General features: G+C 46.8%; 1 protein-coding gene across 2 annotated transcripts in view; it reads left to right on the forward strand.

Annotated features, from left to right (window-relative positions):
• TMEM178B (transmembrane protein 178B) overlaps window positions 1–18,382 on the forward strand; it is a 265,591-nt gene that overhangs the window by 136,565 nt on the left and 110,644 nt on the right. The gene's annotated exons all lie outside the window — the stretch shown is intronic.

The following is an 18,382-nucleotide window of genomic DNA, read 5'->3' on the forward strand; positions in this document are numbered from 1 at the left end:
TGTGTCCCTATTACAGCACCTGATACCCCAATACTGAGGTGCTGCTGCCGTATGTGTCCCTATTACTGCTCCTGATACCCCAATACTGAGCCACTGCTGCCGTATGTGTCCCTATTACTGCCCCTGACACCCCAATACTGAGCCGCTGCTGCCGTATGTGTCCCTATTACTGCCCCTGATACTCCAATACTGAGCCGCTGCTGCCGTATGTGTCCCTATTACTGCACCTGATACCCCAATACTGTGCCGCTGCTGCCGTATGTGTCCCTATTATTGCCCCTGATACCCCAATACTGAGCCGCTGCTGCCGTATGTGTCCCTATTACTGCCCCTGATACCCCAATACTAAGCCGCTGCTGCCGTATGTGTCCCTATTACTGCACCTGATACCCCAAAACTGAGCCACTGCTGCCATATGTGTCCCTATTACTGCCCCTGATACCCCAATACTGTGCCGCTGCTGCCGTATGTGTCCCTATTACAGCACCTGATACCCCAATACTGAGCCACTGCTGCCGTATGTGTCCCTATTACTAAACCTGATCCCCCAATACTGAGCCGCTGCTGCCGTATGTGTCCCTATTACTGCACCTGATACCCAAATACTGAGCCGCTGCTGCCGTATGTGTCCCTATTACTAAACCTGATCCCCCAATACTGAGCCGCTGCTGCCGTATGTGTCCCTATTACTAAACCTGATCCCCCAATACTGAGCCGCTGCTGCCGTATGTGTCCCTATTACTGCTCCTGATACCCCAATACTGTGCCGCTGCTGCCGTATGTGTCCCTATTACTGCCCCTGATACCCCAATACTGAGCTGCTGCTGCCGTATGTGTCCCTATTACTGCCCCTGATACCCCAATACTGAGCCACTGCTGCCGTATGTGTCCCTGTTACTGCCCCTGATACCCCAATACTGTGCCGCTGCTGCCGTATGTGTCCCTATTACTGCACCTGATACCCCAATACTGAGCCGCTGCTGCCGTATGTGTCCCTATTACTGCCCCTGATACCCCAATACTGTGCCGCTGCTGCCGTATGTGTCCCTATTACTGCCCCTGATACCCCAATACTGAGCCGCTGCTGCCGTATGTGTCCCTATTACTGCCCCTGATACCCCAATACTGTGCCGCTGCTGCCGTATGTGTCCCTATTACTGCCCCTAATACCCCAATACTGAGCCGCTGCTGCCATATGTGTCCCTATTACTGCCCCTGATACCCCAATACTGAGCAGCTGCTGCCGTATGTGTCCCTATTACTGCCCCTGATACCCCAATACTGAGCCACTGCTGCCGTATGTGACCCTATTACTGCCCCTGATACCCCAATACTGAGCCACTGCTGCCGTATGTGACCCTATTACTGCACCTGATACCAAATACTGAGCCGCTGCTGCCGTATGTGTCCCTATTACTGCACCTGATACCCCAATACTGAGCCGCTGCTGCCGTATGTGTCCCTATTACTGCACCTGATACCAAATACTGAGCCGCTGCTGCCGTATGTGTCCCTATTACTGCCCCTGATACCCCAATACTGAGCTGCTGCTGCCATATGTGTCCCTATTACTGCACCTGATACCCCAATACTGAGCCGCTGCTGCCGTATGTGTCCCTATTACTGCCCCTGATACCCCAATACTGAGCTGCTGCTGCCGTATGTGTCCCTATTACTGCCCCTGATACCCCAATACTGAGCCGCTGTGTTATGCTGTGCTATCAGGCAACACAGTGTGCAGTAATCAGCGCACATACAGTGATATGGCAATAACCCAAAAAACAATAGAACAAGCTCTGAGACGTGGAATCTCTGCAGACTGCAATACCTGAACCTATCCTCACACAACTAAAAGCAGCAGTGGATTGCGCCTAACACTACCTATGCAACTCGGCACTGCCTGAGGAGCTGACTAGCCTGAAGATAGAAATACAAGCCTGACTTGCCTCAGAGAAATACCCCAAAGGAATAGGCAGCCCCCCACATATAATGACTGTTAGCAAGATGAAAAGACAAAACGTAGGAATGAAATAGATTCAGCAAAGTGAGGCCCGATATTCTAGACAGAGCGAGGATAGCAAAGAGAACTATGCAGTCTACAAAAAACCCTAAAGCAGAACCACGCAAAGGGGAGCAAAAAGACCCACCGTGCCGAACTAACGGCACGGCGGTGCACCCTTTGCGTCTCAGAGCTTCCAGCAAAAGAGAATAGCACAGCTGGACAGAAAAAACAGAAACAAAAACAAAGTAACACTTATCTAGCAGAGCAGCAGGCCACAGGAAAGATGCAGTAGCTCAGATCCAACACTGGAACATTGACAAGGAGCAAGGAAGACAGACTCAGGTGGAGTTAAATAGCAAGGCAGCCAACGAGCTCACCAAAACACCTGAGGGAGGAAGCCCAGAGGCTGCAATACCACTTGTGACCACAGGAGTGAATTCAGCCACAGAATTCACAACACCGCTGCTGCCGTATGTGTCCCTATTACTGCACCTGATACCAAATACTGAGCCGCTGCTGCCGTATGTGTCCCTATTATTGCCCCTGATACCCCAATACTGAGCCTCTGCTGCCGTATGTGTCCCTATTACTGCACCTGATACCCCAATACTGAGCCTCTGCTGCCATATGTGTCCCTATTACTGCCCCTAATACCCCAATACTGAGCTGCTGCTGCCGTATGTGTCCCTATTACTGTACCCGATACCCCAATACTGAGCCGCTGCTGCCGTATGTGTCCCTATTACTGCACCTGATACCAAATACTGAGCCGCTGCTGCCGTATGTGTCCCTATTACTGTACCCGATACCCCAATACTGAGCCGCTGTGTTATGCTGTGCTATCAGGCAACACAGTGTGCAGTAATCAGCGCACATACAGTGATATGGCAATAACCCAAAAAACAATAGAACAAGCTCTGAGACGTGGAATCTCTGCAGACTGCAATACCTGAACCTATCCTCACACAACTAAAAGCAGCAGTGGATTGCGCCTAACACTACCTATGCAACTCGGCACTGCCTGAGGAGCTGACTAGCCTGAAGATAGAAATACAAGCCTGACTTGCCTCAGAGAAATACCCCAAAGGAATAGGCAGCCCCCCACATATAATGACTGTTAGCAAGATGAAAAGACAAAACGTAGGAATGAAATAGATTCAGCAAAGTGAGGCCCGATATTCTAGACAGAGCGAGGATAGCAAAGAGAACTATGCAGTCTACAAAAAACCCTAAAGCAGAACCACGCAAAGGGGAGCAAAAAGACCCACCGTGCCGAACTAACGGCACGGCGGTGCACCCTTTGCGTCTCAGAGCTTCCAGCAAAAGAGAATAGCACAGCTGGACAGAAAAAACGGAAACAAAAACAAAGTAACACTTATCTAGCAGAGCAGCAGGCCACAGGAAAGATGCAGTAGCTCAGATCCAACACTGGAACATTGACAAGGAGCAAGGAAGACAGACTCAGGTGGAGTTAAATAGCAAGGCAGCCAACGAGCTCACCAAAACACCTGAGGGAGGAAGCCCAGAGGCTGCAATACCACTTGTGACCACAGGAGTGAATTCAGCCACAGAATTCACAACAGTACCCCCCCCTTGAGGAGGGGTCACTGAACCCTCACCAGAACCCCCAGACCGACCAGGATGAGCCACATGAAAGGCACGAACAAGATCTGGGGCATGGACATCAGAGGCAAAAACCCAGGAATTATCCTCCTGAGCATAACCCTTCCATTTGACCAGATACTGGAGTTTCCGTCTAGAGACACGAGAATCCAAAATTTTCTCCCCAATATACTCCAATTCCCCCTCCACCAAAACAGGGGCAGGAGGCTCCACAGATGGAACCATAGGTGCCACGTATCTTCTCAACAACGACCTATGGAATACATTATGTATGGAAAAGGAGTCTGGGAGGGTCAGACGAAAAGACACCGGATTGAGAATCTCAGAAATCCTATACGGACCAATAAAACGAGGTTTAAATTTAGGAGAGGAAACCTTCATAGGAATATGACGAGAAGATAACCAAACCAGATCCCCAACACGAAGTCGGGGACCCACACGGCGTCTACGATTAGCGAAAAGCTGAGCCTTCTCCTGGGACAAGGTCAAATTGTCCACTACCTGAGTCCAGATCTGCTGCAACCTGTCCACCACAGAATCCACACCAGGACAGTCCGAAGACTCAACCTGTCCTGAAGAGAAATGAGAATGGAACCCAGAATTGCAGAAAAATGGAGAGACCAAGGTAGCCGAGCTGGCCCGATTATTAAGGGCGAACTCAGCCAACGGCAAAAATGACACCCAATCATCCTGGTCAGCAGAAACAAAACATCTCAGATATGTTTCCAAGGTCTGATTGGTTCGTTCGGTCTGGCCATTAGTCTGAGGATGGAAGGCCGAGGAAAAAGATAGGTCAATGCCCATCCTACCACAAAAGGCTCGCCAGAACCTCGAGACAAACTGGGAACCTCTGTCAGAAACAATATTCTCAGGAATGCCATGCAAACGAACCACATGCTGGAAGAACAAAGGCACCAAATCAGAGGAGGAAGGCAATTTAACCAAGGGCACCAGATGGACCATTTTAGAAAAGCGATCACAGACCACCCAAATGACCGACATCTTTTGAGAAACGGGAAGGTCAGAAATGAAATCCATCGAAATATGTGTCCAAGGCCTCTTCGGGACCGGCAAGGGCAAAAGCAACCCACTGGCACGTGAACAGCAGGGCTTAGCCCTAGCACAAATCCCACAGGACTGCACAAAAGCACGCACATCCCGTGACAGAGATGGCCACCAGAAGGATCTAGCCACTAACTCTCTGGTACCAAAGATTCCTGGATGACCAGCCAGCACCGAACAATGAAGTTCAGAGATAACTTTACTAGTCCACCTATCAGGGACGAACAGTTTCTCGGCCGGACAACGATCAGGTTTATTAGCCTGAAATTTCTGCAACACTCTCCGCAAATCAGGAGAGATGGCAGACACAATGACTCCTTCCTTGAGGATACTCGCCGGCTCAGATAACCCCGGAGAGTCGGGCACAAAACTCCTAGACAGAGCATCCGCCTTCACATTTTTAGAGCCCGGAAGGTACGAAATCACAAAATCAAAACGAGCAAAAAATAACGACCAACGGGCCTGTCTAGGATTCAAGCGCTTGGCAGACTCGAGATAAGTCAGGTTCTTATGATCAGTCAATACCACCACGCGATGCTTAGTTCCCTCAAGCCAATGACGCCACTCCTCGAATGCCCACTTCATGGCCAGCAACTCTCGGTTGCCCACATCATAATTACGCTCAGCAGCAGAAAATTTCCTGGAAAAGAAAGCACATGGTTTCAACACTGAGCAACCAGAACCTCTCTGTGACAAAACCGCCCCTGCTCCAATCTCAGAAGCATCAACCTCGACCTGGAACGGAAGAGAAACATCTGGTTGACACAACACAGGGGCACAGCAAAAACGACGCTTCAACTCCTGAAAAGCTTCCACGGCAGCAGAAGACCAATTAACCAAATCAGCACCCTTCTTGGTCAAATCGGTCAATGGTCTGGCAATGCTAGAAAAATTACAGATGAAGCGACGATAAAAATTAGCAAAGCCCAGGAATTTCTGCAGACTTTTCAGAGATGTCGGCTGAGTCCAATCCTGGATGGCCTGGACCTTAACCGGATCCATCTCGATAGTAGAAGGGGAAAAGATGAACCCCAAAAATGAAACTTTCTGCACACCGAAGAGACACTTTGATCCCTTCACGAACAAGGAATTAGCACGCAGTACCTGGAAAACCATTCTGACTTGCTTCACATGAGACTCCCAATCATCAGAGAAGACCAAAATGTCATCCAAGTAAACAATCAGGAATTTATCCAGATACTCACGGAAAATGTCATGCATAAAAGACTGAAAAACAGATGGAGCATTGGCAAGTCCGAACGGCATCACCAGATACTCAAAATGACCCTCGGGCGTATTAAATGCCGTTTTCCATTCATCTCCCTGCCTGATTCTCACCAGATTATACGCACCACGAAGATCAATCTTAGTAAACCAACCAGCCCCCTTAATCCGAGCAAACAAGTCAGATATCAATGGCAAGGGATACTGAAACTTAACAGTGATCTTATTAAGAAGGCGGTAATCAATACACGGTCTTAGCGAACCATCCCTTTTGGCTACAAAAAAGAACCCTGCTCCCAATGGTGATGACGATGGGCGAATATGTCCCTTCTCCAGGGATTCTTTCACATAACTGCGCATAGCGGTGTGTTCAGGCACGGACAAATTAAATAAACGACCCTTAGGGAATTTACTACCAGGAATCAAATTGATAGCACAATCACAATTCCTATGCGGAGGTAGGGCATCAGACTTGGGCTCTTCAAATACATCCTGAAAGTCAGACAAGAACTCTGGGATGTCAGAAGGAATGGATGACGAAATAGACAAAAATGGAACATCACCATGTACTCCCTGACAACCCCAGCTGGTTACCGACATAGAGTTCCAATCTAATACTGGATTATGGGTTTGTAGCCATGGCAACCCCAACACGACCACATCATGCAGATTATGCAGTACCAGAAAGCGAATAACTTCCTGATGTGCAGGAGCCATGCACATGGTCAGCTGGGCCCAGTACTGAGGCTTATTCTTGGCCAAAGGTGTAGCATCAATTCCTCTCAACGGAATAGGACACCGCAAAGGCTCAAAGAAAAATCCACAACGTTTAGCATAATCCAAATCCATCAGATTCAGGGCAGCGCCTGAATCCACAAACGCCATGACAGAATACGATGACAAAGAGCACATTAAGGTAATGGACAAAAGGAATTTGGACTGTACAGTACCAATAACGGCAGAGCTATCGAACCGCCTAGTGCGCTTAGGACAATTAGAAATAGCATGAGTGGAATCACCACAGTAGAAACACAGCCTGTTCAGACGTCTGTGTTCTTGCCGTTCAACTCTAGTCATAGTCCTGTCGCACTGCATAGGCTCAGGTTTACTCTCAGACAATACCGCCAGATGGTGCACAGATTTACGCTCGCGCAAGCGACGACCGATCTGAATGGCCAAAGACATAGACTCATTCAAACCAGCAGGCATAGGAAATCCCACCATGACATCCTTAAGAGCTTCAGAGAGACCCTTTCTGAACCAAGCCGCCAGTGCAGATTCATTCCACAGAGTGAGTACTGACCACTTCCTAAATTTCTGACAATATACTTCTACATCATCCTGACCCTGGCATAAAGCCAGCAAATTTTTCTCAGCCTGATCCACTGAATTAGGCTCATCGTAAAGCAATCCAAGCGCCTGGAAAAACGCATCAACATTACTCAATGCAGGGTCTCCTGGCGCAAGAGAATACGCCCAGTCCTGTGGGTCGCCGCGCAAAAAAGAAATAATAATCAAAACCTGTTGAATAGGATTACCAGAAGAATGAGGTTTCAAGGCCAGAAATAGCTTACAATTATTTTTGAAGCTCAGGAACTTAGTTCTGTCACCAAAAAACAAATCAGGAATAGGAATTCTTGGTTCTAGCATAGATTTCTGATCAATTGTATCTTGAATCTTTTGTACATTTATAACGAGATTATCCATTGAGGAGCACAGAGCCTGAATATCCATGTCCACAGCTGTGTCCTGAAGCACTCTAATGTCTAGGGAAAAAAAAAAAAAAACTGAAGACAGAGCTGAGGAAAAAAAAATGATGTCAGGACTTCTTTTTTCCCTCTATTGAGAATCATTGGTTGGGCTCCTTGTACTGTTATGCTGTGCTATCAGGCAACACAGTGTGCAGTAATCAGCGCACATACAGTGATATGGCAATAACCCAAAAAACAATAGAACAAGCTCTGAGACGTGGAATCTCTGCAGACTGCAATACCTGAACCTATCCTCACACAACTAAAAGCAGCAGTGGATTGCGCCTAACACTACCTATGCAACTCGGCACTGCCTGAGGAGCTGACTAGCCTGAAGATAGAAATACAAGCCTGACTTGCCTCAGAGAAATACCCCAAAGGAATAGGCAGCCCCCCACATATAATGACTGTTAGCAAGATGAAAAGACAAAACGTAGGAATGAAATAGATTCAGCAAAGTGAGGCCCGATATTCTAGACAGAGCGAGGATAGCAAAGAGAACTATGCAGTCTACAAAAAACCCTAAAGCAGAACCACGCAAAGGGGAGCAAAAAGACCCACCGTGCCGAACTAACGGCACGGCGGTGCACCCTTTGCGTCTCAGAGCTTCCAGCAAAAGAGAATAGCACAGCTGGACAGAAAAAACGGAAACAAAAACAAAGTAACACTTATCTAGCAGAGCAGCAGGCCACAGGAAAGATGCAGTAGCTCAGATCCAACACTGGAACATTGACAAGGAGCAAGGAAGACAGACTCAGGTGGAGTTAAATAGCAAGGCAGCCAACGAGCTCACCAAAACACCTGAGGGAGGAAGCCCAGAGGCTGCAATACCACTTGTGACCACAGGAGTGAATTCAGCCACAGAATTCACAACACCGCTGCTGCCGTATGTGTCCCTATTACTGCACCTGATACCAAATACTGAGCCGCTGCTGCCGTATGTGTCCCTATTATTGCCCCTGATACCCCAATACTGAGCCTCTGCTGCCGTATGTGTCCCTATTACTGCACCTGATACCCCAATACTGAGCCTCTGCTGCCATATGTGTCCCTATTACTGCCCCTAATACCCCAATACTGAGCTGCTGCTGCCGTATGTGTCCCTATTACTGTACCCGATACCCCAATACTGAGCCGCTGCTGCCGTATGTGTCCCTATTACTGCACCTGATACCAAATACTGAGCCACTGCTGCCGTATGTGTCCCTATTATTGCCCCTGATACCCCAATACTGAGCCGCTGCTGCCGTATGTGTCCCTATTACTGCACCTGCTGTGTGGTACAATAACAGCGTTCCTCTTAGTGCCCCTCATAATAATGCCACCAATGTGCCCCTTACATAGTAATAATGCCTCCTCTGTGCCCTCTAGATGGACCCACAGCTCCCTTATAAACAGTATTATTGTTCCAAATGTCCTATACACAGTATGATGGGCCCACAGCTCCCTTATACACAGTATGATGGGCCCACAACTCCCCTATACACAGTATGCTGGGCCCACAGCTCCTCTTTACATAGTATGATGGGCCCACAACTCCCCTATACACAGAATGATGGACCCACAGCTTCCCTATACACAGTATGTTGGGCCCTCAGCTCCTCTACACACAGTATGATGGACCCACAACTCCCCTATACACAGTATGCTGGGCCCACAGCTTTCCTATACACAGTATGCTGGCCCCACAGCTTCTCTATACACAATATGATGGGCCCACAACTCCCCTATATACAGTATGATGGGCCCACAACTCCTCTATACACAGTATGCTGGGCCCACAGCTGCTCTATACACAATATGATGGGCCCACAACTCCCCTATACACAGTATGATGGGCCCACAGCTGCTCTATACACAGTATGATGGGCCCACAACTCCCCTATACACAGTATGATGGGCCCACAGCTCCCTTATACACAGTATGATGAACCCACAACTCCCCTATACACAGTATGCTGGGCCCACAGCTGCTCTATACACAGTATGATGGGCCCACAACTCCCCTATACACAGTATGCTGGACCCACAGCTTCCCTATACACAGTATGCTGGGCCCACAGCTCCCCTATACACAGTATGATGGGCCCACAACTCCCCTATACACAGTATAATGGGCCCACAACTCCCCTATACACAGTATGCTGGACCCACAGCTTCCCTATACACAGTATGATGGGCCCACAACTCCCCTATACACAGTATGATGGGCCCACAACTCCCCTATACACAGTATGATGGGCCCACAACTCCCCTATACACAGTATGCTGGGCCCACGGCCCCTCTATACACAGTATGATGGGCCCACAACTCCCCTATACACAGTATGCTGGACCCACAGCTTCCCTATACACAGTATGCTGGACCCACAGCTTCCCTATACACAGTATGGTGGACTCACAGCTTCCCTATACACAGTATGATGGCCCTACAGCTCTCCTATACACAGTATGATGGACCCATAGCTGCCCTATACACACTGTAATGGGCTCATTTATTCTCAGTGTGATGGACCTACTGCTCCCCTATACACAGTATGGTGTGCCCAGAGTACCCCTATAAACATTATGATGGACTCACAGCTCCCCTATACACAGTATGATGAGCCCACAACTCCCCTATACACAGTATGGTGGACTCACAGCTCCCCTATACACAGTATGATGGACTCACAGCTCCCCTATACACAGTATGATGGACTCACAGCTCCCTTATACACAGAAGTGTTTGCTATGTAATCACTTCTTTCCCATACAGGTCCTGTCCATATAGATAAGATGTGGTTTTACAGCCTCTTTCTGTGGTTGCGCCACCTCCTGGGCATCAGAAGCTGAGCTCTGTCGCTTTTTATGCCGTGCAGGATGATGATTTCCCATCCGGCTGTAACACTCCATAATTGTAAGCGTTTTGCATTCTGCATATGTTGCATTTTTTATATTGAGTGGTTAAAAAATAAACATGAATCACGGCAGACGGCCCGATAATATTAAATATTGATCGCATTGTTCTCATGTAAATTTGGGTTTTAACATTTTATAAGTCTCGTCTCGGTATTATCTGCAACGCATCTCCTCTCAATATTAGTAATGGTGGACAGGAGAGCACAATATTTGGAGGAATGGAAGGAAGGAGAGAGGGAGGGCGGAAGGGAGAAAGAAAGAAGGAATGGAGGAAAGAAGGAAAGGAAAGAAGGAAGAGAGGGAACAAAGTTAATTAGGAAGGAAGAAAAGGAGAGAGGAAGGAAGAAAGGGAGAGAGGAAGGAAAGGAAAGAAGGGAGGGAGACAACAAGGTACGTAAATTAGGAAGGAAGAGAGGGAGGGAGGAAGGGAGAAAGGAAGAAGGAATGGAGGAAAGAAGGAAAGGAAAGAAGGAAGGGAGGGAACAAAGTAAATCAGGAAGGAAGAAAGGGAGAGAGGAAAGAAGAAAGGAAGAGAGTAAGGAAAGGAAAGAAGGAAGGGAGACAACAAAGTAAATTAGGAAGGAAGAGAGGGAGGGAGGAAGGGAGAAAGGGAAGGGAGAAAGGAAGAGGGAATGGAGAGAAGGAAAGGAAAGAAGGAAGGGAGGGAACAAAGTAAATTAGGAAGGAAGAAAGGGAGAGAGGAAGGAAAGGAAAGAAGGAAGGGAGACAACAAAGTAAATTAGGAAGGTAGAGAGGGAGGGAGGGAGAAAGGGAAGGGAGAAAGAAAGAAGGAATGGAGGGAAGAAGAAAAGGAGAGAACAAAGTAAATTAGGAAGGAAGAGAGGGAGAGAGGAAGGAAGGAAGGAAAGGAAAGAAGAAAGGGAGAGAACAAAGTAAATTAGGAAGGACGAGAGGGAAGGAAGGAAGGGAGAAAGGAAGAAAGAAGGGAGACTTCTTGACTCCGATATTTTGCCTTCACCTTTTAGTTTCTGAATGGTTTTTCATCTTGAATTCTTCCAGCTGTCATGGCGCTCACATGATGCAGATTGGCAATTTTCTTGGCCAAGAGACCTCTATCGATGAGCTGGATGATGCTGTTTCTCTTTTCTTGGGAAATCGCCTTCATGGCTGCTCCTCGATTCGAACCAGTGACCTTTTACTTGGGAATCAACCAAGTATTCAGGAAAAAAAATATTTTTTCCACACACAGGAGCAAGACAGTAACAATGCAGTGACCTGACAAGAATCTGCATAACTAATCATATGCTAAATAGTGGCAAGTCAATGTATGAGATAGCCAAGATGATTGTCTATACAATGATGGCAGTCTCACCTTCAAAGCTGCAGTGGATGGTGAGATATGGAGCCCGAGAGTCAAAAGTTCAAAGCATTGTTACCCTTTTGCTCTTCACTGTATCGATAGAGAACTTTGCTTTTGTGCACATTTTTTAATCACCTGGACACAATCTGCTTCTTTAGTGAGAATTGGATGAATAATGGACTTTTTTTAAATGCTCTATTCATGCATCGGCTCTGACTTGGAGAACAGAAATCACTATTCAGGAGAATTGTTAAAGACCCCCACAGGAACGGGCGAATAATTTATGTGGGCAATTCTAAAGAAATCAGCCATTTCTATTACATTTGTAATCCTATCTCATTCTGGATGTATTAGGTCGGTGCCGGCTCAGCACATCGTTTCATCCTGCTGGACCTCCAGTCAGTATCTCTGCCATGCTCCCGCCACCGAGTCCAATTACAGCGTCGGGTTAGTGGGTGGAGGAAGGATGTTCATGGTCCTCATATTAACTTGGACAGATTGATTATGGGTAACTAACCTGCCCAATTTGCCCTTGTGCCCTTTATGAGACCATACAAAAGTTCCTAAAAATTGGTAGGGTGCACCACCAATATGGGATTAAAAATACGGTAACTATTCGAGCGCTCCCCAATCAACCGAGAAAATAATGCCATGTAATAGCATCAGGTCATGCCCCACTAATAAAATGACATAGCCAAATACTGTTGAAATAATAGTGCCATCCAGAGCCCATCCAGCACAGAGGGAGCATTGTCCTACAGGCAGCAAATAACAAGGCTATATAGTGTGCCCATGATGTCTATAGATAAACTGAAGTGCCAAACCGAGTCTTAGTAATAGTACCGATTACGGTGATATCTCACCCTAAAGCCTAGGGTGACTGCTTGCTCATATGTCCAGTGCCAGGTAATAACTGGCTTGTCCAGATGCTCAGGGCCAGAGAGTCTTCTACTTGTTCTGGCATCTACAAAGCACTACAGGCAACCAAAACCAGGCTCTAGTTCACTCATCCAGACATAAAGGATCACTCACGCTAATCGAGACATCTAAAGTCTGGGGGTCACTCAGTCAACTACACATCTAAGATCACATTTGCATAGATAAGCATCTGGTGGCAGGTATGAAACCAGAAAGGGTCAAACCTACACATTCGGAGTCTGGTGCTCACTCGCTCATCCAGGCATTGAAGGTCACTCTCAGTCAACTAGACATCTACAGTCAGGAGCTCACTTAATCATCCAGATCTGTAGAATCATGCTCACTCATCTAGAGTTAGGTACTAATGCATTTGGAGATATGAAGAGATGTTCCATATATTTTATATATTTTATCTAGAGTCAGATGCTCATTCACACAATGAGAAATCAAGAGGTAAACTCACTCATCTAGACATCTGAAGGCAGGTTCTCACCTACTCATCCACACATTGAAAGTCACGAGAGGGAGATGGTCAGACGCCCACTCAGTCAGATATGAGAGATCACTCTCTGTCAATTGGATATCTAGAGTCAGGTGCTCATTTACTCATGAAAATATCAAGGATCAGACTTATTCATCTAGACATCTGGAATTAAGTACTCACTCACACATCCAGATATCAAGTGTGATACTCATCTAGACATCTAAAGTCAGGGGGTGACGCAATAATCTTGGCAACAAAGGTTGCATAGTCATCTGGAGACAGGTACTAAATCAGAAATGGTTAAGCCTACACATCCAAAGTCAGGTGTACACTCACTCTTCCAGACATCGAAGGTCACTCTCCATCATCTAGACATCTATAGTCAGGTGCTCACTTAGGTACTAATAAACTCATCTAGAGTTAAGGGCTCATTCACACATCCAGATAGGGCTAGAGTCAGATGCTCGTGTACTCATTCAAATCTGAAGCGTTTGGCCCACTCATCTTAGATTTAAATGCCCACTCACATATCCAGAAATCAAGGGCCATACTCACTCAACTAGACATCTATATCTACAGTCATATGCTCACTATCTCATCCAGACATCAAAGTTACTCTCACTAAACTAGACATCTACAGTCAGCTGCTCACTATCTCATACAGACATCGAAGGTCAGAAGTTCACTCATGCAGACATCAGTGGTCATCCTCACTCACCTAGACTTCTGGAGTCAGATGCTACCTCATGCAGACATCGGTGGTCATCCTCACTCAACTACACATCTAGAGTCAAGTGCTCATTTAGTCATCCAAATCTAAAGGATCATTCTCACTCATCTAGACTCAAGTGCTCATTCAAACATCCATAAAACAAGGGTCATACTCATTCATCTGAAGCCAGATACCCCGCTAACTCACACAGACATCTACTGTCATGCTTACTCATCTAGACATCTAGCGTAAGGTACTAAGTCATTCATCTAGATATGAAGGGTCATGCTCTCTCATCTAGACATCTAAAGTTGGGTGCTTGCTCACACATTCAGGTATCTAAGGGTAAGCTCACTCATCTAAATATCTACAGTCAGACTGAGTAGTCATCCTGAAGTCAAGGCATAATCTCACTCATCTTGACTTCTGGGCGCAGGTTTTCACTCTTTAATCCAGACCTGAAGGGTCATCCTCACTCATCTAGACTTCTGAAGTCAGTTGCTCACTCATGCAGACATCAGTGGTCATCCTCACTCATCTAGACTTCTGGAGTCAGTTGCTACCTCGTGCAGACATCGGTGGTCATCCTCACTCACCTAGACTTCTGGAGTCAGAAGTTCACTCATGCAGACATCAGTGGTCATCCTCACTCACCTAGACTTCTGGAGTCAGTTGCTACCTCGTGCAGACATCGGTGGTCATCCTCACTCATCTAGACTTCTGGAGTCAGAAGTTCACTCATGCAGACATCAGTGGTCATCCTCACTCACCTAGACTTCTGGAGTCAGTTGCTACCTCGTGCAGACATCGGTGGTCATCCTCACTCACCTAGACTTCTGGAGTCAGATGCTACCTCGTGCAGACATCGGTGGTCATCCTCACTCATCTAGACTTCTGGAGTCAGAAGTTCACTCATGCAGACATCGGTGGGCATCCTCACTCATCTAGACTTCTGGAGTCAGAAGTTCACTCATGCAGACATCAGTGGTCATCCTCACTCACCTAGACTTCTGGAGTCAGTTGCTACCTCGTGCAGACATCGGTGGTCATCCTCACTCACCTAGACTTCTGGAGTCAGATGCTACCTCGTGCAGACATCGGTGGTCATCCTCACTCATCTAGACTTCTGGAGTCAGAAGTTCACTCATGCAGACATCGGTGGTCATCCTCACTCATCTAGACTTCTGGAGTCAGAAGTTCACTCATGCAGACATCAGTGGTCATCCTCACTCACCTAGACTTCTGGAGTCAGTTGCTACCTCGTGCAGACATCGGTGGTCATCCTCACTCATCTAGACTTCTGGAGTCAGAAGTTCACTCATGCAGACATCAGTGGTCATCCTCACTCACCTAGACTTCTGGAGTCAGATGCTATCTCGTGCAGACATCGGTGGTCATCCTCACTCACCTAGACTTCTGGAGTCAGAAGTTCACTCATGCAGACATCAGTGGTCATCCTCACTCACCTAGACTTCTGGAGTCAGAAGTTCACTCATGCAGACATCGGTGGTCAATCTATAGTCAGATGCTCTCTCACTCATCTAGATATTAAGGGTCTCCCTCTCATCAAGACATCTATATCAACAAATGGCAGCCATATTGGTTATAAAGCTGATCCCCCCACATAGTTGCTCTTGTGCCATCATATGTAGAACGGTGCGATCTTCTGCCTAAATCCACAATGATTAGTATTCGATCTATAGCAGAGTGAGGTTTTTTTTTGCATTCCTTGATTGCAGATTCTCTGCCGCTTTATTTTCTATTTTTCCCACCTTTTTATGGGTTTTGCAGGACGGCTGCAAATTGCAGGATGTAAAATCAAAGGAGACTTTGAGGAAGCATGACAAGGGATATGTTACTATGGTGACAGGGCCTGCTGGCTGGGTTACGAGCCAGACTGCCAATATGGGGGAGAATGATTTTCTGCTTGTATGGAAGGAAGGCGAGAAAGCTGAAAGCGACAGATCTAGAGACAGAGGCTTTATCTTCAGGAGTGACCTGTGTATTGGAGGTCTGGTGAATGAGAGGTCATTTGTGTGGAAGGCTTATTAGTGCATCAGTATAAAACTGGCACACATAGTACACATATATACACACACATACATAATCACCCTACAACTACACACAGACCTGTACACATCATACATACACATACATACTCACTGTATATATCTACATACACATAAATACTGTATATACCTACATACAAATACAGAAAACTTGGAGGCAGCACACCGTTTTGTAGTATTTAATCAGCCCAGAAAGCGACGTTTCGGTCCCAACAGAACCTTTCTCAAGGTTGGGACCGAAATGTCACTTTCTGGGCTGATTAAATACTACAATACATTTTTGGTTGTCATTTTTAAACCCCAGCAGAACAGACATGAAGAAAGCCCTGTACGTCCCGTAATTTTTGACTTTTAGGTAGCTACTCACAGTAAGCGCCAGTTTTGAGCGCCGCTTCCATCCCTCCTCGGCCATAAAGTCTGGTCACGGTGCTGAGATTTGGTTTGGTCAGATCTTTATATCTTATTATAAAGGGCCAATTTCTTTTTGATAAAACTGCGTTCCTTGTAGAGGAAGACGGAGAGCGTGAGAGTCAGCGATGATAATACTGGTGGGTGTGCGAAAAGATGTGATAAATTATTTTTATGATATGAGCCAAGATGTCTTGTGTCGGCTGGAGATTTAAGCTTCTAAAAATTGGTCTCAAGGAAAAATAGAAAGAAAGCGACATAAGGCAAGATGATTCTCGATACGCGAAGGCTTGAAGCTGCGTAGATGCGGATTTGCGTGACGCGGTTGTAAGAGTGGAGAAGAAAATGTCACTGACAATGGGGCAAAGTGATGGGACCCTAGACTTAAATATCAATGGGGTAAGGCAGAATACAAAAAATCCGCCCATATTACCGATCATCCCTTCAAATAGGTCACACCTCCAAACACTCTCTACATGACTCCAAGAGACCCAAAGCTTGACCCCCAGAACTCAAACAGGCCCCACAATGATCTTAGATCCTATAGAGAACTCAGACAGTAGATCCCATAAAAATTTTAGACCCGGTCAAGCCCCCACTGAGATCTAAGACCCTAGATCCCACAGTGATCTCGGACTCCACAGGGATTTCAGACCAAAGACCCCACATTAATTTCAGGTGGACACCACAAAGATTTTAAACCTCATTCAACCCCCCACAGCAAACTCAGACCCTTGAATCCACAGTGATTTCAAGGAGACCCCCAAAACACCTTTAGGCTCCAATCAAACCCCCACAATAATCTTAGAACCTAAACCTCACACTTCATAGTGATCTGAGACCCTCTACCCCAAAACAGTGTCAAACCCTTGATCTCAGACCCCACTGCTGAAGCGATGGCCAGGGGACCACCACGGTGCAGGAAGAATACTGTACACAAGATGAGGTGCAAACAACAAAGGGTAGATTTATTGGAAGGCAAGGAATGACGTGGATGAGGAAGATGCAAATAGGGGTATGCAATGGCAAAAGATAATTTACAAGAGTTATATTCTTTAGCTTGTCCTGTAACGGTGCTCCACCTGTTACAGACTCAATATATGTCACACAAGTAAATGCAAACAATAAACAAAGAATGATGCTACTCTACGTATAACCTCCCTGGCCTTTACTAAGCAGGCCTCACGGCTGCCGTGTTCTGACTATTGAAGCCTACACTAGGCCCTGACATCTGCAAAAAACAGGAACAAACTCACGGTGATTTTGGGGACTCAGATCCAGTTCCGGGGCCCCTACAGTCTAGTACGGTGGTGCACACAGCATTCTGCCAGCTCCGTGAAACCTGGTCTTCTCCTTGCTTCGGGGTCCTGGAAACTGTAAATCTCTTTCTCGGTATCTTCGTGGCTCCTTGAACTAACACAGGACAGCCACCCTCGCTGCACCCGGAAAAGTCTGTGAAATCTCACAAGTCCACTCCGTTACAGGCTGGGGGTCCTCTCTTGCAGCTATAAGCACAAAGTTCTCTCTGCAGCAGCCTCAGCTCACACACGCTGTTCAGGCTCCACCCTTGCCATCTGCACAGTCCAGTTCATTCACACAGTATATCCCAGGGGAGAAGCAGAACATTCCATCCTGCCAGACAAGAGGGTGCAGTCTCTTAAAGTAACAGCATGTTCCTTAATGTCCATAACAGCAACACCCTCCTACACTGCAGTTGTAGACTCTCTAGACCCTACTGTGATTTCAGTAAGACCCCACAGAGATTGTAAACCTCAGTCAAAACCCCTCCGCAATCTTAGACCATACAAGAAACCCCCCTAGCGATTTGACTTTACATCGCACAGTGAGCTCAGACCCTAGACCTCCCCTACAATTTCATACCTTAGATCTCACAGCAATGTTAAACC

This window comes from Ranitomeya imitator, chromosome 4, assembly GCF_032444005.1.
Source record: "Ranitomeya imitator isolate aRanImi1 chromosome 4, aRanImi1.pri, whole genome shotgun sequence".
Taxonomy (NCBI): Eukaryota; Metazoa; Chordata; class Amphibia; order Anura; family Dendrobatidae; genus Ranitomeya; species Ranitomeya imitator.